Source organism: Coregonus lavaretus (assembly GCF_964263955.1).
Source record: "Coregonus lavaretus genome assembly, contig: HAP1_SCAFFOLD_2877, whole genome shotgun sequence".
In the NCBI taxonomy this organism is placed as follows: domain Eukaryota; kingdom Metazoa; phylum Chordata; class Actinopteri; order Salmoniformes; family Salmonidae; genus Coregonus; species Coregonus lavaretus.
The window spans coordinates 2,167-28,486 of NW_028167014.1; the positions used below are offsets into that span (position 1 = coordinate 2,167).

The following is a 26,320-nucleotide window of genomic DNA, read 5'->3' on the forward strand; positions in this document are numbered from 1 at the left end:
AACTGGAGGTAAATACAGTACCCTTTAAGGTGGAACTGGAGGTAAATACAGTACCCTTTAAGGTGGAACTGGAGGTAAATACAGTACCCTTTAAGGTGGAACTGGAGGTAAATACAGTACCCTTTAAGGTGGAACTGGAGGTAAATACAGTACCCTTTAAGGTGGAACTGGAGGTAAATACAGTACCCTTTAAGGTGGAACTGGAGGTAAATACAGTACCCTTTAAGGTGGAACTGGAGGTAAATACAGTACCCTTTAAGGTGGAACTGGAGGTAAATACAGTACCCTTTAAGGTGGAACTGGAGGTAAATACAGTACCCTTTAAGGTGGAACTGGAGGTAAATACAGTACCCTTTAAGGTGGAACTGGAGGTAAATACAGTACCCTTTAAGGTGGAACTGGAGGTAAATACAGTACCCTTTAAGGTGGAACTGGAGGTAAATACAGTACCCTTTAAGGTGGAACTGGAGGTAAATACAGTACCCTTTAAGGTGGAACTGGAGGTAAATACAGTACCCTTTAAGGTGGAACTGGAGGTAAATACAGTACCCTTTAAGGTGGAACTGGAGGTAAATACAGTACCCTTTAAGGTGGAACTGGAGGTAAATACAGTACCCTTTAAGGTGAAACTGGAGGTAAATACAGTACCCTTTAAGGTGGAACTGGAGGTAAATACAGTACCCTTTAAGGTGGAACTGGAGGTAAATACAGTACCCTTTAAGGTGGAACTGGAGGTAAATAAGTACCTTTTGAGGTGGAACTGGAGGTAAATACAGTACCCTTTAAGGTGGAACTGGAGGTAAATAAGTACCTTTTGAGGTGGAACTTGAGGTAGCGCAGGATGCCCCGGCTGGGCAGGAAGGTACAGCTCATACAGGTGAGGAGGTGCCAGTGGGCGCGATTGGCCGAGCTGTTGGGCTGAGTCACGTGATTGGTCTGCTTGATGAGCTGGCAGTAGACCTCGTCTCGGAGCAGGCGTAGGTCCTGGCAGGTCTGGAGGATGCCCTGGATGATCGGCACCGGGTCGGACACTGCCTCCATCTCCTGCAGAGAGTTGAAGATCTTCACTGCCTCGTCCTGCAGGCTGGCATAGCCCTTCTCCTTTTGGACTGTGGAGAGAAAGAGGGGTTAAAGAGATTGTAGTATAATTCCTTGCAGGGTTAAAGAGGTTGTAGTATAATTCCTTGCAGGGTTAAAGAGGTTGTAGTATAATTCCTTGAAGAGTTACACACACACATACAAACACACTTAACATACACACTATACACACACGTACACCTGGATGGTGTGTTGTAGTAGAGCAGTGGCCTGAGGGCACACAACGTATTGTGAAATCTGTTGTAAAATGTATTTTAATGTTTAACATTTCTATTATAATGTATATTACTGCCTTAATTGTTGCTGGACCCCAGGAAGAGTAATTGCTGCCTTGGCAGCAGCTAATTGGGATCCATAATAAACCCCAGGAAGAGTAGCTGCTGCCTTGGCAGGAACTAATGGGGATCCATAATAAACCCCAGGAAGAGTAGCTGCTGCCTTGGCAGGAACTAATGGGGATCCATAATAAACCCCAGGAAGAGTAGCTGCTGCCTTGGCAGGAACTAATGGGGATCCATAATAAACCCCAGGAAGAGTAGCTGCTGCCTTGGCAGGAACTAATGGGGATCCATAATAAACCCCAGGAAGAGTAGCTGCTGCCTTGGCAGGAACTAATGGGGATCCATAATAAACCCCAGGAAGAGTAGCTGCTGCCTTGGCAGGAACTAATGGGGATCCATAATAAACCCCAGGAAGAGTAGCTGCTGCCTTGGGAATCCATAATTAGCACAAATACAAATACAAAGAGGTTGTAGTAGAAGTCCTTGCATATGGAAGCATGTAGCTGCCGAAACTCCATTGGAAATGCAAATGGTCAAATGATAAATCAATATCATGTTTAAAATTCATTTTTTGTGACAAAATTCAAATTGAAACGCAAAAATAAATGATTGCATTGAGTATGCATAATGTCTGCCAGAGTTGCAAAGAAAAAGCCATATCTCAGACTGCCCATCTTAATCTTTTATTTTTATTGGCCAGTCTGAGATATGGCTTTTTCTTTGCAACTCTGCCTAGAAGGTCAGCATCCCGGAGTCGCCTCTTCACTGTTGACGTTGAGACTGGTGTTTTGTGGGTACTATTTAATGAAGCTGCCAGTTGAGGACCTGTGAGGTGCCTGTTTCTCAAACTAGACACTCTAATGTATTTGTCCTCTTGCTCAGTTGTGCACCGGGGCCTCCCACTCCTCTTTCTATTCTGGTTAGAGCCAGTTTGCGCTGTTCTGTGAAGGGAGTAGTACACAGCGTTGTACGAGATCTTCAGTTTCTTGGCAATTTCTCGCATGGAATAGCCTTCATTTCTCAGAACAAATATAGACTGACGAGTTTCAGAAGAAAGTTATTTGTTTCTGGCCAGTTTGATCCTGTAATCGAACCCACAACTGCTGATGCTCCAGATCCTCAACTAGGCTCAAGAAGGCCAGTTTTATTGCTTCTTTAATCAGCACAACAGTTTTCAGCTGTGCTAACATAATTGCAAAAGGGTTTTCTAATGATCAATTAGCCTTTTAAAATGATAAACGTGGATTAGCAAACACAACGTGCCATTGGAATACAGGACTGATGGTTGCTGATAATGGGCCTCTGTACGCCTATGTAGATATTCCATTAAAAATCTGCCGTTTCCAGCTACAATAGCCATTTACAACATGAACAATGTCTACACTGTATTTATGATCAATTTGATGTTATTTTAATGGACAAAAAAATTGCTTTTCTATCGAAAAACAAGGACATTTCTAAGTGACCCCAAACTTTTGAACAGTAGTGTATATTTGAGCTTTTTTATTTTTTATAAATTAGCAAATATTTCTAAAAACCTGTTTTTGCTTTGTCATTATGGGGTCACTTAGAAATGGGGTATTGTGTGTAGTCTCCTGAGTGGCGTAGTGGTCTAAGGCACTGCATCGCAGTGCTAGCTGTGCCACTAGAGATCCTGGTTCGAATCCAGGCTCTGTCGCAGCCGGCCGCGACCGGGAGACTCATGGGCGGCGCACAATTGGCCCAGGGTAGGGGAGGGAATGGCCGGCAGGGATGTAGCTCAGTTGATAGAGCATGGCGTTTGCAACGCCAGGGTTGTGGGTTCGATTCCCACGGGGGGCCAGTATTAAAAAAAATATATGTATTCACTAACTAAGTCGCTCTGGATAAGAGCGTCTACTAAAACGTAAATCAATTTTAGAATAAGGCTGCAACGTAACAAAATGTGGAAAAAAGTCAAGGGGTCTGAATACTTTCCGAAGGCACTGTAGATATCCTATTATAGCCCACAGGGGACAGTACCAGAGACTCTGTAAGGGGGCAGACGATCTATGATAGGGACTGGAATTAGTCTGATTCTTATGAGTTCCTGTTGTCTTATTTGAAGGCTACAAAAATTAGTTAATTTGCACTAGACCTGACAGTGTGCCTTTCAACTAATCTATGTGTTCCAACCCTCAGGAAACTATGAGAAGGCAGTGGTTCAGCTGACAAACAGCACTGCTGTGTGTGGACATCCCCAGCAGCACCTCTAGCGGACACTGCCCCCTCCTGGCTTCCAGATGCTGCTGCCCCCTCCTGGCTTCCAGATGCTGCTGCCCCCTCCTGGCTTCCAGATGCTGCTGCCCCCTCCTGGCTTCCAGATGCTGCTGCCTCCTCCTGGCTTCCAGATGCTGCTGCCCCCTCCTGTCTTCCAGATGCTGCTGCCCCCTCCTGGCTTCCAGATGCTGCTGCCCCCTCCTGTCTTCCAGATGCTGCTGCCCCCTCCTGTCTTCCAGATGCTGCTGCCCCCTCCTGTCTTCCAGATGCTGCTGCCCCCTCCTGTCTTCCAGATGCTGCTGCCCCCTCCTGTCTTCCAGATGCTGCTGCCCCCTCCTGGCTTCCAGATGCTGCTGCCCCCTCCTGGCTTCCAGATGCTGCTGCCCCCTCCTGTCTTCCAGATGCTGCTGCCCCCTCCTGGCTTCCAGATGCTGCTGCCCCCTCCTGGCTTCCAGATGCTGCTGCCCCCTCCTGTCTTCCAGATGCTGCTGCCCCCTCCTGTCTTCCAGATGCTGCTGCCCAAGCTGCCCCCTCCTGTCTTCCAGATGCTACTGACCAAGCTGCCCACCTTCAGACAGGTAAGGATGCTCTCCCAGAGGAAGCCAGGGCTGGAGGGGCACCAACATGGCTGAAATATTACTTTGATGCCCTGATCCACCCCTCTGCCAATTGTCTGCACTTGCCTACTCCCCTTCTTGGATTAAAGAGCAATGGATTTGTACAATTGGTTAGTTTAGTTCAGTGTTCCTCTTTCTTGCCTAAAGACTTAATATGCGATATAGTTATACCTATGGCTTGCATAACCAACTCAGTGCCCTTGTGGTTAGTGTCCTCCCTGAGATTTGAAGGTTGGACAGTTCGATCCCTGGCCGAGTCACACCAAAGTCTGTAAAAATGGGACCCGATGTGTCTCTGCTTGGCACTCAAGCGAGTTTGAGATAGAGATAGATTGGGGTTAAGGCCCTGCGATAGACTAGCGCCCTGTCCAGGGGGTTTACGTGTACATCAAGCTACCTCTGTGACGTTCTGGCTCCGGGACTCTTAGTTGTGAGCCAGGGTTGTCATTTTCTTTTGGGTGTATTTCTATGTGGGATCTAGTTGTTTCATTTCTATGTTTGGGTTTTATGTTGAGTAGTCATATGACTCCCAATCGGAGGTAACGAGTGTCAGCTGTCGGCTCGTTATCTCTGATTGGGAGCCATATTTATTCTGTATGTTTTCTTGTGGGCATTGTGGGTTATTGTTCCGTGTTTCAGTCGTTGTACTGTGGACTTCACGAGTCGTCTTTTGTTTTGTATTTCGGTGCTTTTCCCAATTAAAGTCATGTTCGTTCAACGCGCTGCGTATTGGTCCGTTTCCTCAGACGATCGTGACAGAATAACCCACCACAAAAGGACCAAGCAGCGCGTCCAGGAGCAAAGGGTCTGGACATGGGAGGAGGCGCCGGGTCAGGAGAGAACGTTGGTGGATGTCCTCCTCGGCTGGGGACATATTACCCAGGAGGAGGCCGTCCGGTACCGGAGGGCGATGAAGGGGGAGAACCTGACAGGAGAGGAGCAACGGCATCGGCAGGGCCATCGTCGGAAGGACGGGAGGCAACCCCAAAAAGTTTTTGGGGGGGGGCACATGGCTTGGGCGGCTGGGCAGCAGGAGGCTGCCACAGGGAGAAAAGGAGAGAAGGCTAACGGAGTACGGGAGCCATTGGCGAGTAGAGGGAGGGAAGTGTTTGTGGCACGGCGTGAAGGACTGATGTGTGTTGCCAGTCCGGTCCGGCCCGTTCCTGATCCTCGGTTGAGGCCAGTGGTGTGTGTTCCCGGTACGGACCGGCCTGTTCCTACTCCAAGCACCAGGTCCACGGTGTGCTACGCCAGCCCGACCCGGCCTGTTCCGGCCACTCGCACCAGGGATGCGGTGCGCGTCGCCAGCCCAGCCCGGCCTGTTCCTGCTCCACGCACCAGGGATAGGGTGCGCTTCGCCAGCCCGGCCCGGCCTGTTCCGGCCACTCGCACCAGGGATACGGTGCGCGTCGCCAGCTCAGCCCGGCCTGTTCCTACTCCACGCACCAGGGATACGGTGCGCTTCGCCAGCCCGGCCCGGCCTGTTCCGGCCACTCGCACCAGGGATACGGTGCGCGTCGCCAGCCCAGCCCGGCCTGTTCCTACTCCACGCACCAGGGATACGGTGCGCTTCGCCAGCCCGGCCCGGCCTGTTCCGGCCTCTCGCACCAGGGATACGGTGCGCGTCGCCAGCCCAGCCCGGCCTGTTCCTGCTCTCCGCACTAGGCCTTATGTGCGTCCCCAGGGTCCAGCATGCCCTGTTGCTGCTCTCCGCACTAGGCCTTATGTGCGTCCCCAGGGCCAAGCATGCCCTGTTGCTGCTTCCCGCACTAGCCCTGAGATGCGTGTCCGCAGCCCGGTACCTCCAGTTCCGGCACCACGCATCAGGCCTACGGTGCGTCCCCAGGGCCAAGCATGCCCTGTTGCTTCTCCCCGCACTAGCCCTGAGATGCGTGTCCTCAGCCCGGTACCTCCAGTTCCGGCACCACGCACCAGGCCTACGGTGCGCCTCAGACGGCCAGAGTCTGCCGTCTGCCCAACGGGGCCTGAACTGTCCGTCTGCCCAACGCCGTCTGAACTGCCCGTCTGCCCAACGCCGTCTGAACTGCCCGTCTGCCCAACGGCGCCTGAACTGCCCGTCTGCCCAACGCCGTCTGAACTGCCCGTCTGCCCAACGCCGTCTGAACTGCCCGTCTGCCCAACGGCGCCTGAACTGCCCGTCTGCCCAACGCCGTCTGAACTGCCCGTCTGCCCAACGCCGTCTGAACTGTCCGTCTGCCCAACGCCGTCTGAACTGCCCGTCTGTACTGAGCCTGCAAAGCCGCCCGTCGGCCATGAGCCTTCAGAGCCGTCCGCCAGACCGGAGCCGCTAGAGCTCTCCGCCAGACAGGATCAGCCAGAGCCTTCCGCCAGACAGGATCAGCCAGAGCCTTCCGCCAGACAGGATCAGCCAGAGCCTTCCGCCAGACAGGATCAGCCAGAGCCTTCCGCCAGACAGGATCAGCCAGAGCCTTCCGCCAGACAGGATCAGCCAGTGCCTTCCGCCAGACAGGAGCAGCCAGAGCCTTCCGTCAGACCGGATCAGCCAGAGCCTTCCGCCAGACAGGAGCAGCCAGAGCCTTCCGCCAGACGGGATCAGCCAGAGCCTTCCGCCAGCCATGAGTGGCCAGATCCGTCAGCCAGTCATGAGCAGCCAGATCCGTCAGCCAGCCATGAGCAGCCAGATCCGTCAGCCAGCCATGAGCCGTCCAGCCAGGATCCGCCAGAGCCGTCCAGCCAGGATCCGCCAGAGCCGTCCAGCCAGGATCCGCCAGAGCCAGCCAGCCAGGATCCGCCATTTAGTCAGGTGCTGCCCCTTAGTCCAGTGCTGCCCCTTAGTCCAGTGCTGCCCCTTAGTCCGGTGCTGTCCCTTAGCCTGGTGCTGCCTCTTAGTCCGGTGCTGCCCATTAATCCAGGTGGGTTTAAGTGGAGGGTGGTCATTGGGAGGAGGAAAAGAAAGCGGGTAGTAACTATAGTGGGGTGGTGGTCAAGCCCGGAGCCGGAACCGCCTCCGGGGAGCAACACCCACCCAGCCCTCCCCTATTGTGGGGTTGTGAGGCGCGGTCGCAGTCCGCGCCTTTAGGGGGGGGTACTGTGACGTTCTGGCTCCGGGACTCTTAGTTGTGAGCCAGGGTTGTCATTTTCTTTTGGGTGTATTTCTATGTGGGATCTAGTTGTTTCATTTCTATGTTTGGGTTTTATGTTGAGTAGTCATATGACTCCCAATCGGAGGTAACGAGTGTCAGCTGTCGGCTCGTTATCTCTGATTGGGAGCCATATTTATTCTGTATGTTTTCTTGTGGGCATTGTGGGTTATTGTTCCGTGTTTCAGTCGTTGTACTGTGGACTTCACGAGTCGTCTTTTGTTTTGTATTTCGGTGCTTTTTCCAATTAAAGTCATGTTCGTTCAACGCGCTGCGCTTTGGTCTCCTTCACTCCTAGACGATCGTGACAACCTCACACTACAGAAACAGGAGATAGGCTCCTGCTCCTATGAGCCATTGTGGCTCATGCATGGCTCGTGCAAAGTTACCCTCTTACTTACTTTGGCTCGCAGCTTTATCATTGATTGATTATTGATTCATTATTGAGTCGAGGAAAAACTTTACTGCTCAAGACAATATGGTTTCACAGTACTGAAGTACACAGGTGTGCTTCTATTGTGGGGATACCCTGACGGTGCCATGACAATTAAATACTGTACCACCAAGGACCAACTCAAAGACTAACGGCCAAACCAGGGTTCATTCTTCATCTCGCTCTCTCACACACAGTCACTGTGTTAAAAAATAAAGCTATATATATTTTATTTGTTAGACCAGAATGATTGTAGTAGGTTATGTCCATCTACTCATGTCTTAAAATGTGTTGACTTGCCTCTCACCATATCCTCACCATATCCTCACCATATCCTCACCATATCCTTAGCATACTGACGTATCGAACCTGTGGTCCTCTGTAGCTCCGCTGGTAGAGCACGGCGCTTGTAACGCCAAGGTAGTGGGTTCGATCCCCGGGACCACCCATACACAAAAAAATTAAAAATAAATAAAATGTATGCACGCATGACTGTAAGTCGCTTTGGATAAAAGCGTCTGCTAAATGGCATATTATTATTATTATTATTAACCTAGCTAGCTAGCTACATATACTAGCCATCATTGCTAGTAGCTTGCAGCAACACCAATGACAATATTTCTCCCCCCGCAAATTCCTTGCTCACCGGCTGTCCTAGCCAGCATAGCATACAACAGATTATCTATCTGAGGTATTCAGTATATATACTGAACAAAAATATCAACGCAATATGTAAAGTGGTGATCCCATGTTTCATGAGCTGAAATAAAAGATCCCAGAATAAAAGCTTTTTACTCTACAATGTTGTGCACAAATGTGTTTACATCCCTGTTAGTGAGCATTTCTCCTTTGTCAAGATAATCCATCCACCTGACAGGTGTGACATATCAAGAAGCTGATTAAACAGCATGATCATTACACAGGTGCACCTTGTGCTGGGGACAATAAAAGGCCACTCTAAAATGTGCTGTTTTGTCACACAACACAATGCCACAGAAGTCTCAAGTTTTGAGGGAGCGTGCAATTGGCATGCTGACTGCAGGAATGTCCGCCAGAGCTGTTGCCAGAGAATTTAATGTTCATTTCTCTACCATAAGCCGCCTCCAACGTCGTTTTAGAGAATTTGGCAGGACGTCCAACCGGCCTCACAACCGCTGACCATGTGTATGGCGTCGTGTGGGCGAGCGGTTTGCTGATGTCAACGTTGTGAACAGAGTGCCCCATGGTGGCGGTGGGGTTATGGTATGGGCAGGCATAAGCTATGAACAACGAACAAAATTGCATTTTATTGATAGCAATTTCAATGCACAGAGATACCGTGACGAGATCCTGAGGCCCATTGTAGTGCCATTCATCCGCCGCCATCACCTCATGTTTCAGCATGATAATGAACGGCCCCATGTCACAAGGATCTGTACACAATTCCTGGAAGCTGAAAATGTCCCAGTTCTTCCATGGCCTGCATACTCACCAGACATGTCACCCATTGAGCATGTTTGGAATGCTCTGGATTGACGTTTACGACAGCGTGTTCCAGTTCCCACCAATATCCAGCAACTTCGCAAAGCCATTGAAGAGGAGTGGGACAACATTCCACAGGCCACAATCAACTCTATGTGAAGGAGATGTGTCTCGCTGCATGAGGCAAATGGTGGTCACACCAGATACTGACTGGTTTTCTGATCCACGCCCCTACCTTTTTTCGAAAGATATCTGTGACCAACAGATACGTATCTGTATTCCCAGTCATGTGAAATCCATAGATTAGGGCCTAATAAATGTTGCATTTATATTTTTGTTCAGAATAGTCCAGCTTCACCTCTTCCTCTCTGATCCAGAAATACTTTAAGAAATGAAGCGTACCGGTATTTCTTGAACATAGCTAGCAAGCCCAGGTTTACGTTACCAAACCCCGCCCTCCGTGTTTGATTGACAGGTCTAACACATCGAAAATGAAAAGGCAATGGGGAAACTGAAGCATTGATTTATCGAATTTTTGATTGATCATTTGAATTTTGACTGTCTCAAATGACAAATCATTTCTCATGTTTGCCATTTCATTTCCTTGTTGAGATAGCATGAATTGTGACAAAAATAAAATGAATTCTCAATTGACAATGCTTTTCCATACTCTGTGTGGTTTAAGCATTTACATGTAGTTGTTCAATGTGTCAGCGTTGTACTGGATAGTACCATGGACGTGAAATATCAAACACACTTTGCTATTTCTTTTTCAGATTGGCAGACATTATGCATACTCTTAGCAATAATTACTTTTTTTTGCGTTTCAATTTGAATTTTGTCACGAAAAATGAATTGCAGACATGATATTGATTTATAATTTGTCCATTTGCATTTCCAATTGAGTTTCGGCAGCTAAATGCTTCCATACATGCAGGGTTAAAGAGGTTGTAGTAGAAGTCCGGTCATAACTCACGGTGGATGTTGACCTCCCCGTAGGGCAGAGGCAGAAGGGGGGAGTGGAGGGGGTGCTGGGTATATCTGAGGATAGGGTTCCTCCAGTACGTCTGCTCCACAGCCTCCACGTTCAGACTGCTCTCCTGGGGGGGGGGATACACAAGGGGTCAGGGGCTAGGGGTCAGAGGTCAACACTAGCATCTCGTAAGCCTGGTCCCAAAATCTGTTTGTAGCCTGGTGGAACCAGTCTGAAATCCAAACATGAACGCAGCTGTCAGTTGTCTTGACAACTCCTGTGGACCATAATAATAACACTATGGGGGTTAGGACCATCATTAATTATACTTTGGGGGGTGCTTACAGTGCATACATTACAGCCTTATTCTAAAATTGATTTAAATTGTGTTTTTTTTACACAATTCACCATAATGACAAAGCATTTAAAAAAAAACTTCAAGCAGAAAATTTTAAACAAAATATAAAATATCATATTTACTTAACTATTCAGACCCTTTACTCAGTACTTTGTTGAATCAAATAAAATAAAATTATGTTTGCCACATGCGCCGAATACAACAGGTGTAGACCTTACAGTGAAATGCTTACTTACAAGCCCTTAACCAACAATGCAGTTTTAAGAAAGAATACCAAAAAAAATACAATATAAAATATTAATACAGTAACAAATAATTAAAGATTAGCAGTTAAAATAACAATAGCGAGGCTATATACAGGGGGTACCGGTACCGAGTCAATGTGCAGGGGTACAGGTTAGTCAAGGTAATTGAGGTAATATGTACATGTAGGTAGAGTTATTAAAGTGACTATGCATACAGTGGGGAGAACAAGTATTTGATACAATGCCGATTCTGCAGGTTTTCCTACTTACAAAGCATGTAGAGGTCTGTAATTTTTATCATAGGTACACTTCAACTGTGAGAGACGGAATCTAAAACAAAAATCCAGAAAATCACATTGTATGATTTTTAAGTAATTAATTTGCATTTTATTGCATGACATAAGTATTTGATACATCAGAAAAGCAGAACTTAATATTTGGTACAGAAACCTTTGTTTGCAATTACAGAGATCATACGTTTCCTGTAGGTCTTGACCAGGTTTGCACACATACAGACCTTCTCCAGATCCTTCAGGTTTCGGGGCTGTCGCTGGGCAATACAGACTTTCAACTCCCTCCAAAGATTTTCTATTGGGTTCAGGTCTGGAGACTGGCTAGGCCACTCCAGGACCTTGAGACCCAGCCACGACCCATCTTCAATGCTCTTACTGAGGGAAGGAGGTTGTTGGCCAAGATCTCGCGATACATGGCCCCATCCATCCTCCCCTCAATACGGTGCAGTCGTCCTGTCCCCTTTGCAGAAAAGCATCCCCAAAGAATGATGTTTCCACCTCCATGCTTCACGGTTGGGATGGTGTTCTTGGGGTTGTACTCATCCTTCTTCTTCCTCCAAACACGGCGAGTTTAGACCAAAAAGCTCTATTTTTGTCTCATCAGATCACATGACCTTCTCCCATTCCTCCTCTGGATCATCCAGATGGTCATTGGCAAACTTCAGACGGGCCTGGACATGCGCTGGCTTGAGCAGGGGGACCTTGCGTGGGCTGTAGGATTTTAATCCATGACGGCATAGTGTGTTACTAATGGTTTTCTTTGAGACTGTGGTCCCAGCTCTCTTCAGGTCATTAACCAGGTCCTGCCGTGTAGTTCTGGGCTGATCCCTCACCTTCCTCATGATCATTGATGCCCCACGAGGTGAGATCTTGCATGGAGCCCCAGACCGAGGGAGATTGACTGTCATCTTGAACTTCTTCCATTTTCTAATAATTGTGCCAACAGTTATTGCCTTCTCACCAAGCTGCTTGCCTATTGTCAATGCAAATAGTCTGGGTAGCCATTTGATTAGATGTTCAGGAGTCTTATGTCTTAGGGGTAGAAGCTGTTTAGAAGCCTCTTGGACCTAGACTTGGCGTTCCGGTACTGCTTGCCATGCGGTTGCAGAGAGAATAGTCTATGACTAGGGTGGCTGGAGTCTTTGACAATTTTTAGGGCCTTCCTCTGACACAGCCTGGTATAGAGGTCCTGGATGGCAGGAAGCTTGGCCCCAGTGATGTACTGGGCCGTACGCACTATCCTCTGTAGTGCCTTGCTGTCAGAGGCCGAGCAGTTGCTATACCAGGCAGTGATGCAACCAGTCAGGATGCTCTCGATGGTGCAGCTGTAGAACATTTTGAGGATCTGAGGACCCATGCCAAATCTTTTCAGTCTCCTCAGGGGGAATAGGTTTTGTCGTGCCCTCTTCACGAGCACCTTTGGCAGCGATTACAGCCTCAAGTCTTGGGTATGACGCTACAAGCTTGGCACACCTGTATTTGGGGAGTTTCTCCTATTCTACACTGCAGATCCTCTCAAGCTCTGTCAGGTTGGATGGGGAGCGTCGCTGCACAGCTATTTTCAGGTCTCTCCAGAGATGTTCGATCGGGTTCAAGTCCAGGCTCTGGCTGGGCCACTCAAGGACATTCAGAGACTTGTTCCGAAGCCACTCCTGCGTTGTCTTGGCTGTGTGCTTAGGGTCGTTGTCCTGTTGGAAGGTGAACCTTCGCCCCAGTCTGAGGTCCTGAGAGTGCTGCAGAGATGGTTGTCCTTCTGGAAGGTTCTCCCATCTCTACACAGGAACTCTGGAGCTCTGTCAGAGTGAACATTGGGTTCTTGGTCACTTCCCTGACCAAGGCCCTTTTCCCCCAATTGCTCAGTTTGGGCGGGCGGCTCGCTCTCTCGAGTCTTGGTGGTTCCAAACTTCTTCCATTTAAGAATGATGGAGGCCACTGTGGTCTTGGGGACCTTCAATGCTGCAGACATTGTTTTTGTACCCTTCCCCATATCTGTGCCTCGACACAATCCGGTCTCTGAGCTCTACGGACAATTCCTTCGTTTTTGCTCAGACATGCTCTGTCAACTGTGGGACCTTATATGTGTGCCTTTCCAAATCATGTCCAATCAATTGCATTCGTACAAACATTTCAAGGATGATCAATGGAAACAGGATGCACCTGAGCTCAATTTCAAGTCTCATAGCAAAGGGTCTGAATACTTATGTAAATAAGGTATTTCTGTTTTTTATTTGTAATACATTTGCAAACATTTCTAAAAAGCTGTTTTCGCTTTGTCATTATGGGGTATTGTGTGTAGATTGATGAGGATTTGATTTAATTTCATCCATTTTAGAATAAGGCTGTAACGTAACAAAATGTGGAAAAAGTCAAGGCGTCTGAATACTTTCCGAATGCACTGTATATTTGTCCTGTTAAACACTTGTACAAGTGTGTAGTGAAAATGTGTATTTTGAATATCCCAACTCCCCCTGAGACATCCACAGGAAGCGGGATCACGACCAGGGTCACCATTGTCCAGCACCCCTGGAGCAATTTGGGTTAAGTGCCTTGCTCAAGGGCACAGCAACAGGTTTTCACCTTGTGGCCCAACGCTCCAACCTCGAGGCTATACTTGCCCCCCCCCCCCCCCCCTCCGAGTTGGCAAGAAATCATAAACAGATCTGGGACCAGACTAGCATCTCATGGCTTGTCATGAGACAATATTCAAGTCAACACTCTGTATGACAGAGTTGGGTTACCTTGTGGCCCAATGCTCCAACCTCGAGGCAATACTTGCCCAGATTAGTACCTCACTTCACTACAGTGTGACTGTGCTGGGCCCAGATTAGTACCTCACTTCACTACAGTGTGACTGTGCTGGGCCCAGATTAGTACCTCACTTCACTACAGTGTGACTGTGCTGGGCCTAGGTTAGTACCTCACTTCACTACAGTGTGACTGTGCTGGGCCCAGATTAGTACCTCACTTCACTACAGTGTGACTGTGCTGGGCCTAGGTTAGTACCTCACTTCACTACAGTGTGACTGTGCTGGGCCTAGGTTAGTACCTCACTTCACTACAGTGTGACTGTGCTGGGCCCAGATTAGTACCTCACTTCACTACAGTGTGACTGTGCTGGGCCCGGGTTAGTACCTCACTTCACTACAGTGTGACTGTGCTGGGCCCAGATTAGTACCTCACTTCACTACAGTGTGACTGTGCTGGGCCCAGGTTAGTATCTCACGTCACTACAGTGTGACTGTGCTGGGCCTAGGTTAGTACCTCACTTCACTACAGTGTGACTGTGCTGGGCCCAGATTAGTACCTCACTTCACTACAGTGTGACTGTGCTGGGCCCAGATTAGTACCTCACTTCACTACAGTGTGACTGTGCTGGGCCCAGATTAGTACCTCACTTCACTACAGTGTGACTGTGCTGGGCCCAGATTAGTACCTCACTTCACTACAGTGTGACTGTGCTGGGCCCGGGTTAGTACCTCACTTCACTACAGTGTGACTGTGCTGGGCCCGGGTTAGTACCTCACTTCACTACAGTGTGACTGTGCTGGGCCTAGGTTAGTACCTCACGTCACTACAGTGTGACTGTGCTGGGCCCAGGTTAGTACCTCACTTCACTACAGTGTGACTGTGCTGGGCCCAGGTTAGTACCTCACTTCACTACAGTGTGACTGTGCTGGGCCCAGGTTAGTACCTCACTTCACTACAGTGTGACTGTGCTGGGCCCAGATTAGTACCTCACGTCACTACAGTGTGACTGTGCTGGGCCCAGATTAGTACCTCACGTCACTACAGTGTGACTGTGCTGGGCCCGGGTTAGTACCTCACTTCACTACAGTGTGACTGTGCTGGGCCCAGATTAGTACCTCACGTCACTACAGTGTGACTGTGCTGGGCCCAGATTAGTACCTCACGTCACTACAGTGTGACTGTGCTGGGCCCAGATTAGTACCTCACGTCACTACAGTGTGACTGTGCTGGGCCCGGGTTAGTACCTCACTTCACTACAGTGTGACTGTGCTGGGCCCAGATTAGTACCTCACGTCACTACAGTGTGACTGTGCTGGGCCCAGATTAGTACCTCACGTCACTACAGTGTGACTGTGCTGGGCCCAGATTAGTATCTCACTTCACTACAGGGTGACCGTTAGTGTCCCTGTTGGCCATAAGCAGAGGCTGCAACGGTAGATGACGCCACAGCTAGAAGGATGAACAGGGGTTACGTTTGAGCTCAGGGATAAATGTAACTAGACTGGTCTCAGGTCTGTTTGTGCTGTCTTGCCAAACACGCATTAATAACATAGAAGTTGGCAAGACAGCACAAACAGATCTGGAACCAGGCTAAAATGCTAATTCATCTGACATAAAATGACCATTTTTCAGTATGGTCAGTATGAAGGCTGGTGACTGGTTGATTGGCAGTATGCAGGCTGCTGATTGGCTGTACCTTGATGTCCCTGATGAGTTGCTGTGTGGGTGTCTCTATGGGAACCTTGCTGTCGATAACCCCCTGTATGGCCGACGCCCAGCGCATAGCCTCGTTCAGTAGTTTGGTGTAGAGGTGGTACGAGTGTTTACGCCCGTGTACGATGATGTTCCAGTAACCTGGGGTGGGTTAGGGTTAGAGGGGGGGTGGGTGGGGGGGGGTTAGGGTTAGAGGGGGGGGGGGGGTTAGGGTTAGAGGGGGGGGGGTTAGGGTTAGAGGGGGGGGGGGGGGGGTTAGGGTTAGAGGGGGGGGGGGGGGTTAGGGTTAGAGGGGGGGTGGGTGGGGGGGTTAGGGTTAGAGGGGGGGGGGGGTTAGGGTTAGAGGGGGGGTGGGTGGGGGGGTTAGGGTTAGAGGGGGGGGGGGGGTTAGGGTTAGAGGGGGGGGGGGGTTAGGGTTAGAGGGGGGGGGGGTTAGGGTTAGAGGGGGGGTGGGTGGGGGTTAGGGTTAGAGGGGGGGTGGGTGGGGGGGTTAGGGTTAGAGGGGGGGGGGGGGTTAGGGTTAGAGGGGGGGTGGGTGGGGGGGTTAGGGTTAGAGGGGGGGGGGGGGTTAGGGTTAGAGGGGGGGGGGGGGTTAGGGTTAGAGGGGGGGTGGGTGGGGGGGTTAGGGTTAGAGGGGGGGTGGGGGGGGTTAGGGTTAGAGGGGGGGGGGGGGGGGGGTATAGAATAGTCTGAGTGATTCAAGGAGCACTGAAATAGTACTGACATGGCAAATCAATCTCAAGTGTGATTACGACAGAGCATTGTATGGTAGACAGACACATATGGATTTTTACAATGACTTGATGAAATGCATTAGCCTGGTCCCAGATGTGTTCTTTGTTGTCTCCTATGGTCTTTGTCACTAATAAGAATTGTCAAGACGGCACAAACAGATCTGGGACCAGGCTAGAAATGCAATGCGCAGCACAGGCCACTACTCTCCCTGTCTCCATCCCAAATGGCACCCTATTCCCTTTATATGGCACACTTCTTTTGACCAGAGCCTTATGACCCAATAATACTACATTCTCTGTCTGTACATACCTGTGTCCTTGAAGACCTTCTCGTCGGGCTGGACCACAGAGCAGAGACTGTTGAGGACCAGGGTCCCCAGCTTGGACACACTGCGCTCTGAAGACTTGTAGTAGTCCAGAGAGTTAGATGTTAAAACAAACCATCTCTTCTTCAGCTTCAGATTAGTGCTGTTAGCCCTGATCGCCTTGTGAAGCCAACCTGGGAGGAGAGAGAGAAGGACAGGTAAATATCAGCTGTTAAATGTTCATGACAGTTCCAAAATATATAAATATATAAATATGAAATTATGAATAGAAATGCAACATGCAACAATTTCAAATATTTTACTGAGTTACAGTTCATAGAAGGAAATCAGTCAATGGAAATAATATGCATTAGGCCCTAATCTATGGATTTCACATGACTGGGAATACAAATATGCATCTGTTGGTCACAGATACCTTAAAAAAAAGGTAGGGGCGTGGATCAGAAAACCAGTCAGTATCTGGTGCGACCACCATTTGCCTCATGCAGCGGGACACATCTCCTTCACATTGAGTTGATCAGGCTGTTGATTGTGGCCTGTGGAATGTTGTCCCACTCCTCTTCAATGGCTGTGCGAGGTTGCTGGATATTGGCGGGAACTGGAACACGCTGTCGTAAACGTCAATCCAGAGCATCCCAAACATGCTCAATGGGTGACATGTCTGGTGAGTATGCAGGCCATGGAAGAACTGGGACATTTTCAGCTTCCAGGAATTGTGTACAGATCCTTATGACATGGGGCCGTTCATTATCATGCTGAAACATGAGGTGATGGCGGCGGATGAATGGCACGACAATGGGCCTCAATAGATAAAATGCAATTGTGTTCGTTGTCTGTAATTTATGCCTGCCCATACCATAACCCCACCGCCACCATGGGGCACTCTGTTCACAACGCTGACATCAGCAAACCGCTCGCCCACACGATGCCATACACATGGGTAGCGGTTGTGAGGCCGGTTGGATGTACTGCCAAATTCTCTAAAACAATGTTGGAGGCAGCTTATGGTAGAGAAATTAACATTAAATTCTCTGGCAACAGCTCTGGTGGACATTCCTGCAGTCAACATGCCAATTGCACGCTCCCTCAAAACGTGAGACATCTGTGGCATTGTGTTGTGTGACAAAACTGCACATTTTAGAGTGGCCTTTTATTGTCCCCAGCACAAGGTGCACCTGTGTATTGATCATGCTGTTTAATCAGCTTCTTGATATGCCACACTTGTCAGGTGGATGGATTATCTTGGCAAAGGAGAAATGCTCACTAACAGGGATGTAAACAAATTTGTGCACATAACTTTAGAGAAATAAGCTTTTTGTGTGTATGGAACATTTCTGGGATCTTTTATTTAAGCTCATGAAACATGGGACCAACACTTTACATGTTGCGTTTATATTTTTGTTCAGTGTACTGTATATAAATTTATGAATATATAAATATGACCACAAACTGACTGTATAAATAATGATGTATCAGATAATGTATTCTAACCACGCTGTAGTGTCACCAGGTTATGGTGTAGTGTCACCAGGTTATGCTGTAGTGTCACCACGTTATTCTGTAGTGTCACCACGTTATGCTGTAGTGTCACCAGGTTATGCTGTAGTGTCACCACGTTATGCTGTAGTATCACCACGTTATGCTGTAGTGTCACCACGTTATTCTGTAGTGTCACCAGGTTATGGTGTAGTGTCACCACGTTATGCTGTAGTATCACCACGTTATGCTGTAGTATCACCACGTTATGCTGTAGTGTCACCACGTTATTCTGTAGTATCACCACGTTATGCTGTAGTGTCACCACGTTATGCTGTAGTGTCACCAGGTTATTCTGTAGTGTCACCACATTATTCTGTAGTATCACCACGTTATGCTGTAGTGTCACCACGTTATGCTGTAGTGTCACCACGTTATGCTGTAGTGTCACCAGGTTATTCTGTAGTGTCACCACATTATTCTGTAGTGTCACCACGTTATGCTGTAGTGTCACCACGTTATGATGTAGTGTCACCAGGTTATTCTGTAGTGTCACCACATTATTCTGTAGTGTCACCACGTTATGCTGTAGTGTCACCACGTTATGCTGTAGTGTCACCACGTTATGCTGTAGTGTCACCAGGTTATTCTGTAGTGTCACCACATTATTCTGTAGTGTCACCACGTTATGCTGTAGTGTCACCACGTTATGCTGTAGTATCACCACGTTATGCTGTAGTGTCACCACGTTATGCTGTAGTGTCACCAGGTTATTCTGTAGTGTCACCACATTATTCTGTAGTATCACCACGTTATGCTGTAGTGTCACCACGTTATGCTGTAGTGTCACCACGTTATGCTGTAGTGTCACCAGGTTATTCTGTAGTGTCACCACATTATTCTGTAGTGTCACCACGTTATGCTGTAGTGTCACCACGTTATGCTGTAGTGTCACCAGGTTATTCTGTAGTGTCACCACGTTATTCTGTAGTGTCACCACGTTATGCTGTAGTGTCACCACGTTATGCTGTAGTGTCACCACGTTATGCTGTAGTGTCACCACGTTATTCTGTAGTGTCACCAGGTTATGGTGTAGTGTCACCACGTTATGCTGTAGTGTCACCACGTTATTCTGTAGTGTCACCACGTTATTCTGTAGTGTCACCACGTTATGCTGTAGTGTCACCACGTTATGCTGTAGTGTCACCACGTTATGCTGTAGTGTCACCAGGTTATTCTGTAGTGTCACCAGGTTATTCTGTAGTGTCACCACGTTATTCTGTAGTGTCACCAGGTTATTCTGTAGTGTCACCAGGTTATTCTGTAGTGTCACCAGGTTATTCTGTAGTGTCACCACGTTATTCTGTAGTGTCACCAGGTTATTCTGTAGTGTCACCACGTTATTCTGTAGTGTCACCAGGTTATTCTGTAGTGTCACCACGTTATTCTGTAGTGTCACCAGGTTATGGTGTAGTGTCACCAGGTTATGCTGTAGTGTCACCACATTATTCTGTAGTGTCACCACGTTATTCTGTAGTGTCACCAGGTTATGCTGTAGTGTCACCACGTTATGCTGTAGTGTCACCAGGTTATGCTGTAGTGTCACCACGTTATGCTGTAGTGTCACCAGGTTATGCTGTAGTGTCACCACATTATGCTGTAGTGTCACCAGGTTATGCTGTAGTGTCACCACGTTATTCTCTAGTGTCACCACGTTATGCTGTAGTGTCACCAGGTTATGCTGTAGTGTCACCACGTTATGCTGTAGTGTCACCACGTTATGCTGTAGTGTCACCACATTATGCTGTAGTGTCACCAGGTTATGCTGTAGTGTCACCACATTATGCTGTAGTGTCACCAGGTTATGGTGTAGTGTCACCAGGTTATGCTGTAGTGTCATCAGGTTATGCTGTAGTGTCACCAGGTTATGCTGTAGTGTCACCACGTTATTCTGTAGTGTCACCAGGTTATGGTGTAGTGTCACCAGGTTATGGTGTAGTGTCACCACGTTATTCTCTAGTGTCACCAGGTTATGCTGTAGTGTCACCACGTTATGCTGTAGTGTCACCACGTTATGCTGTAGTGTCACCAGGTTATGCTGTAGTGTCACCACGTTATGCTGTAGTGTCACCACGTTATGCTGTAGTGTCATCAGGTTATGCTGTAGTGTCACCAGGTTATGCTGTAGTGTCACCACGTTATTCTGTAGTGTCACCAGGTTATGGTGTAGTGTCACCAGGTTATGGTGTAGTGTCACCACGTTATTCTCTAGTGTCACCACGTTATGCTGTAGTGTCACCACGTTATGCTGTAGTGTCATCAGGTTATGCTGTAGTGTCACCACGTTATGCTGTAGTGTCACCACGTTATTCTCTAGTGTCACCAGGTTATGGTGTAGTGTCACCAGGTTATGGTGTAGTGTCACCACGTTATTCTCTAGTGTCACCACGTTATGCTGTAGTGTCACCAGGTTATGCTGTAGTGTCACCAGGTTATGCTGTAGTGTCACCAGGTTATTCTGTAGTGTCACCAGGTTATGGTGTAGTATCACCACGTTATGCTGTAGTGTCACCACGTTATGCTGTAGTATCACCATGTTATGCTGTAGTGTCACCACGTTATGCTGTAGTGTCACCACGTTATGCTGTAGTGTCACCAGGTTATTCTGTAGTGTCTCCAGGTTATTCTGTAGTGTCACCACGTTATGCTGTAGTGTCACCAGGTTATTCTGTAGTGTCTCCAGGTTATTCTGTAGTGTCACCACGTTATGCTGTAGTATCACCACGTTATGCTGTAGTGTCTCCAGGTTATTCTGTAGTGTCACCACGTTATGCTGTAGTGTCACCAGGTTATTCTGTAGTGTCTCCAGGTTATTCTGTAGTGTCACCACGTTATGCTGTAGTATCACCACGTTATTCTGTAGTATCACCACGTTATGCTGTAGTGTCACCACGTTATGCTGTAGTGTCACCACGTTATGCTGTAGTGTCACCACGTTATGCTGTAGTGTCACCACGTTATTCTCTAGTGTCACCACGTTATGCTGTAGTGTCACCACGTTATGCTGTAGTGTCACCAGGTTATGCTGTAGTGTCTCCAGGTTATGCTGTAGTGTCACCAGGTTATGGTGTAGTGTCACCAGGTTATTCTCTAGTGTCACCACGTTATTCTCTAGTGTCACCACGTTATTCTCTAGTGTCACCACGTTATGCTGTAGTGTCACCAGGTTATGCTGTAGTGTCACCAGGTTATTCTGTAGTGTCACCAGGTTATGCTGTAGTGCCACCAGGTTATGGTGTAGTGTCACCAGGTTATGGTGTAGTGTCACCAGGTTATGCTGTAGTGTCACCAGGTTATGCTGTAGTGCCACCAGGTTATGGTGTAGTGTCACCAGGTTATGCTGTAGTGTCACCAGGTTATGCTGTAGTGTCACCAGGTTATTCTGTAGTGTCACCAGGTTATGCTGTAGTGCCACCAGGTTATGGTGTAGTGTCACCAGGTTATGGTGTAGTGTCACCAGGTTGTGCTGTAGTGCCACCAGGTTATGGTGTAGTGTCACCACGTTATGCTGTAGTGTCACCAGGTTATGGTGTAGTGTCACCACGTTATGCTGTAGTGTCACCAGGTTATGGTGTAGTGCTGCCCAGTGTAATATTACCTTACAGACACCATACAGGTACACTGGGTATCATAAGTATTCACCCCCGTCTGGGTACAGGTACGTATTTGATAAGTATGGGTACAGGTATGTATGGGTAAGTATGGGGACAGGTATGTATGGGTAAGTATGGGTACAGGTATGTATGGGTAAGTATAGGGTCCCGTGTGGCTCAGTTGGTAGAGCATGGTGCTTGCAACGCCAGGGTTGTGGGTTCGAATCCCACAGGGGACCAGTATGGAAAAGTAAATGTATGACTTCACTGCTGTACGTCTGATACCTGTCAAACCAATGGGTACGTATGGGTTGATAGAGCGTTGTATGGGTTGATAGAGCGTTGTATGGGTTGATAGAGCGTTGTATGGGTTGATAGAGCGTTGTATGGGTTGATAGAGCGTTGTGGGTTCGATGTCAGCTAAATGACTAAAATGTAAAATGCACAGATGGGTAAGAGGTAAGTGTGGATACAGGTACTGTACGTACAGGTATGTAGGTCACTAACCTCTGAGGACAAAGTCCTGGCCGTCTATACTGCCGTCTCCTTTAGGTTTCTGCAGCAGGCCGATCCAGTGGTGCATCTCTTCAGGCATCTCAGTGTTGCAGTGGATAACACGGTTAGCAGTGATGATGACAAACGAGTTGGGTCTGTCTGGGTTGTCTGAGGCGCACACCGAGTCGATCAGTCCAACATCCACGGTTCCCTGTGTTTGTATTTGAAGTTCAGAACATCGTCAGTCAACATCAACACTGCAAGGCTGTAACTCCTAGAGATAGAGATCAACTGATTGATAGATGTGATGGAGGAGGTAGGTACTGACCACAGCATTCTTGGGGTTGGCCTGCTCATGGTTCATCTCCATTAGCTGTTCTGGACTGGCACTGTGGACACGACTCAGCATGTTGAACCAGCCACTGGAGGGAGAGAGAGTGAGAGAGAATAGTCAGGATTGCTCAGAGCAATGCACTGGTGGACCACTAGGGGGTAATACAACATCTACACAACACTGGTGGACCATTTACCAGCTACTAACAGACCCATCCACCAGCTACTAACAGACCCATCTACCAGCTACTAACAGACCCATCTACCAGCTACTAACAGACCCATCCACCAGCTACTAACAGACCCATCTACCAGCTACTAACAGACCCATCTACCAGCTACTAACAGACCCATCCACCAGCTACTAACAGACCCTGTATCTACTCTGTGTAAATGGCATGTGTCTAACAGACTGCTGTTTGATTCTATAGTTCCATGGTGTTGTAGATTAGACCCTGGACAGAACATGGATAGACCCTGGACAGAAGAGGGCTAGACCCTGGACAGAAGAGGGCTAGACCCTGGACAGAACAGGGATAGACCCTGGACAGAACAGGGATAGACCCTGGACAGAAGAGGGCTAGAGTCTGGACAGAACAGGGCTAGAGTCTGGACAGAAGAGGGCTAGAGTCTGGACAGAACAGGGCTAGAGTCTGGACAGAAGAGGGCTAGAGTCTGGACAGAACAGGGCTAGAGTCTGGACAGAAGAGGGCTAGAGTCTGGACAGAACAGGGCTAGAGTCTGGACAGAACAGGGCTAGAGTCTGGACAGAAGAGGGCTAGAGTCTGGACAGAACAGGGCTAGAGTCTGGACAGAAGAGGGCTAGACCCTGGACAGAAGAGGGCTAGAGTCTGGACAGAAGAGGGCTAGAGTCTGGACAGAAGAGGGCTAGAGTCTGGACAGAACAGGGCTAGACCCTGGACAGAAGAGGGCTAGAGTCTGGACAGAAGAGGGCTAGAGTCTGGACAGAAGAGGGCTAGAGTCTGGACAGAACAGGTCTAGAGTCTGGACAGAACAGGGCTAGAGTCTGGACAGAAGAGGGCTAGAGTCTGGACAGAACAGGGCTAGAGTCTGGACAGAACAGGGCTAGAGTCTGGACAGAACAGGGCTAGAGTCTGGACAGAACAGGGCTAGAGTCTGGACAGAAGAGGGCTAGAGTCTGGACAGAAGAGGGCTAGAGTCTGGACAGAACAGGGCTAGAGTCTGGACAGAACAGGGCTAGAGTCTGGACAGAACAGGGCTAGAGTCTGGACAGAAGAGGGCTAGAGTCTGGACAGAAGAGGGCTAGAGTCTGGACAGAACAGGACTAGAGTCTGGACAGAACAGGGCTAGAGTCTGGACAGAAGAGGGCTAGAGTCTGGACAGAAGAGGGCTAGAGTCTGGACAGAACAGGGCTAGAGTCTGGACAGAACAGGGCTAGAGTCTGGACAGAACAGGGCTAGAGTCTGGACAGAAGAGGGCTAGAGTCTGGACAGAAGAGGGCTAGAGTCTGGACAGAACAGGGCTAGAGTCTGGACAGAAGAGGGCTAGAGTCTGGACAGAACAGGGCTAGAGTTTGGACAGAACAGGGCTAGAGTCTGGACAGAAGAGGGCTAGAGTCTGGACAGAACAGGGCTAGACCCTGGACAGAAGAGGGCTAGAGTCTGGACAGAACAGGGCTAGACCCTGGACAGAAGAGGGCTAGACCCTGGACAGAACAGGGCTAGAGTCTGGACAGAACAGGGCTAGAGTCTGGACAGAAGAGGGCTAGAGTCTGGACAGAAGAGGGCTAGAGTCTGGACAGAACAGGGCTAGAGTCTGGACAGAACAGGGCTAGAGTCTGGACAGAAGAGGGCTAGAGTCTGGACAGAAGAGGGCTAGAGTCTGGACAGAAGAGGGCTAGAGTTTGGACAGAACAGGGCTAGAGTCTGGACAGAAGAGGGCTAGAGTCTGGACAGAAGAGGGCTAGAGTCTGGACAGAAGAGGGCTAGAGTCTGGACAGAAGAGGGCTAGACCCTGGACAGAAGAGGGCTAGAGTCTGGACAGAACAGGGCTAGAGTCTGGACAGAAGAGGGCTAGAGTCTGGACAGAAGAGGGCTAGACCCTGGACAGAAGAGGGCTAGAGTCTGGACAGAACAGGGCTAGACCCTGGACAGAAGAGGGCTAGACCCTGGACAGAACAGGGCTAGAGTCTGGACAGAACAGGGCTAGAGTCTGGACAGAAGAGGGCTAGACCCTGGACAGAAGAGGGCTAGAGTCTGGAGAACAGTGCTATAGTCTGAACCTACCTGGCATCTTCAGGAGTCTCTGCATAGATGTGGTAGGTTCTCTCTTCAGTCACGATGTTCAGAGCATTCTCCTTCGCATGGTTATCCACTATGTCCCTGTAGACAGTGGGATGGGGACACCACAGGTTAGAGACAGGTTATCCACTATGTCCCTGTAGACAGTGGGATGGGGACACCACAGGTTAGAGACAGGTTATCCACTATGTCCCTGTAGACAGTGGGATGGGGACACCACAGGTTAGAGACAGGTTATCCACTATGTCCCTGTAGACAGTGGGATGGGGACACCACAGGTTAGAGACAGGTTATCCACTATGTCCCTGTAGACAGTGGGATGGGGACACCACAGGTTAGAGACAGGTTATCCACTATGTCCCTGTAGACAGTGGGATGGGGACACCACAGGTTAGAGACAGGTTATCCACTATGTCCCTGTAGACAGTGGGATGGGGACACCACAGGTTAGAGACAGGTTATCCACTATGTCCCTGTAGACAGTGGGATGGGGACACCACAGGTTAGAGACAGGTTATCCACTATGTCCCTGTAGACAGTGGGATGGGGACACCACAGGTTAGAGACAGGTTATCCACTATGTCCCTGTAGACAGTGGGATGGGGACACCACAGGTTAGAGACAGGTTATCCACTATGTCCCTGTAGACAGTGGGATGGGGACACCACAGGTTAGAGACAGGTTATCCACTATGTCCCTGTAGACAGTGGGATGGGGACACCACAGGTTAGAGACAGGTTATCCACTATGTCCCTGTAGACAGTGGGATGGGGACACCACAGGTTAGAGACAGGTTATCCACTATGTCCCTGTAGACAGTGGGATGGGGACACCACAGGTTAGAGACAGGTTATCCACTATGTCCCTGTAGACAGTGGGATGGGGACACCACAGGTTAGAGACAGGTTATCCACTATGTCCCTGTAGACAGTGGGATGGGGACACCACAGGTTAGAGACAGGTTATCCACTATGTCCCTGTAGACAGTGGGATGGGGACACCACAGGTTAGAGACAGGTTATCCACTATGTCCCTGTAGACAGTGGGATGGGGACACCACAGGTTAGAGACAGGTTATCCACTATGTCCCTGTAGACAGTGGGATGGGGACACCACAGGTTAGAGACAGGTTATCCACTATGTCCCTGTAGACAGTGGGATGGGGACACCACAGGTTAGAGACAGGTTATCCACTATGTCCCTGTAGACAGTGGGATGGGACACCACAGGTTAGAGACAGGTTATCCACTATGTCCCTGTAGACAGTGGGATGGGGACACCACAGGTTAGAGACAGGTTATCCACTATGTCCCTGTAGACAGTGGGATGGGGACACCACAGGTTAGAGACAGGTTATCCACTATGTCCCTGTAGACAGTGGGATGGGGACACCACAGGTTAGAGACAGGTTATCCACTATGTCCCTGTAGACAGTGGGATG

General features: G+C 48.9%; 1 pseudogene across 1 annotated transcript in view; it reads right to left on the reverse strand.

Annotated features, from left to right (window-relative positions):
- Window positions 1-811: 811 nt before the first annotated feature.
- Window positions 812-26,320, reverse strand: part of LOC311113972 (unconventional myosin-X-like) — a 67,875-nt pseudogene continuing 42,366 nt past the window's right edge. Inside the window, exons 12-18 of the transcript XR_014615182.1 lie at window positions 24,865-24,960; window positions 22,593-22,686; window positions 22,277-22,475; window positions 16,625-16,813; window positions 15,564-15,721; window positions 10,227-10,350; window positions 812-1,109 (exon numbers count right to left, since the gene is read on the reverse strand). The product of XR_014615182.1 is annotated as an unconventional myosin-X-like (transcript). The remainder of the gene's footprint in view (window positions 1,110-10,226; window positions 10,351-15,563; window positions 15,722-16,624; window positions 16,814-22,276; window positions 22,476-22,592; window positions 22,687-24,864; window positions 24,961-26,320) is intronic.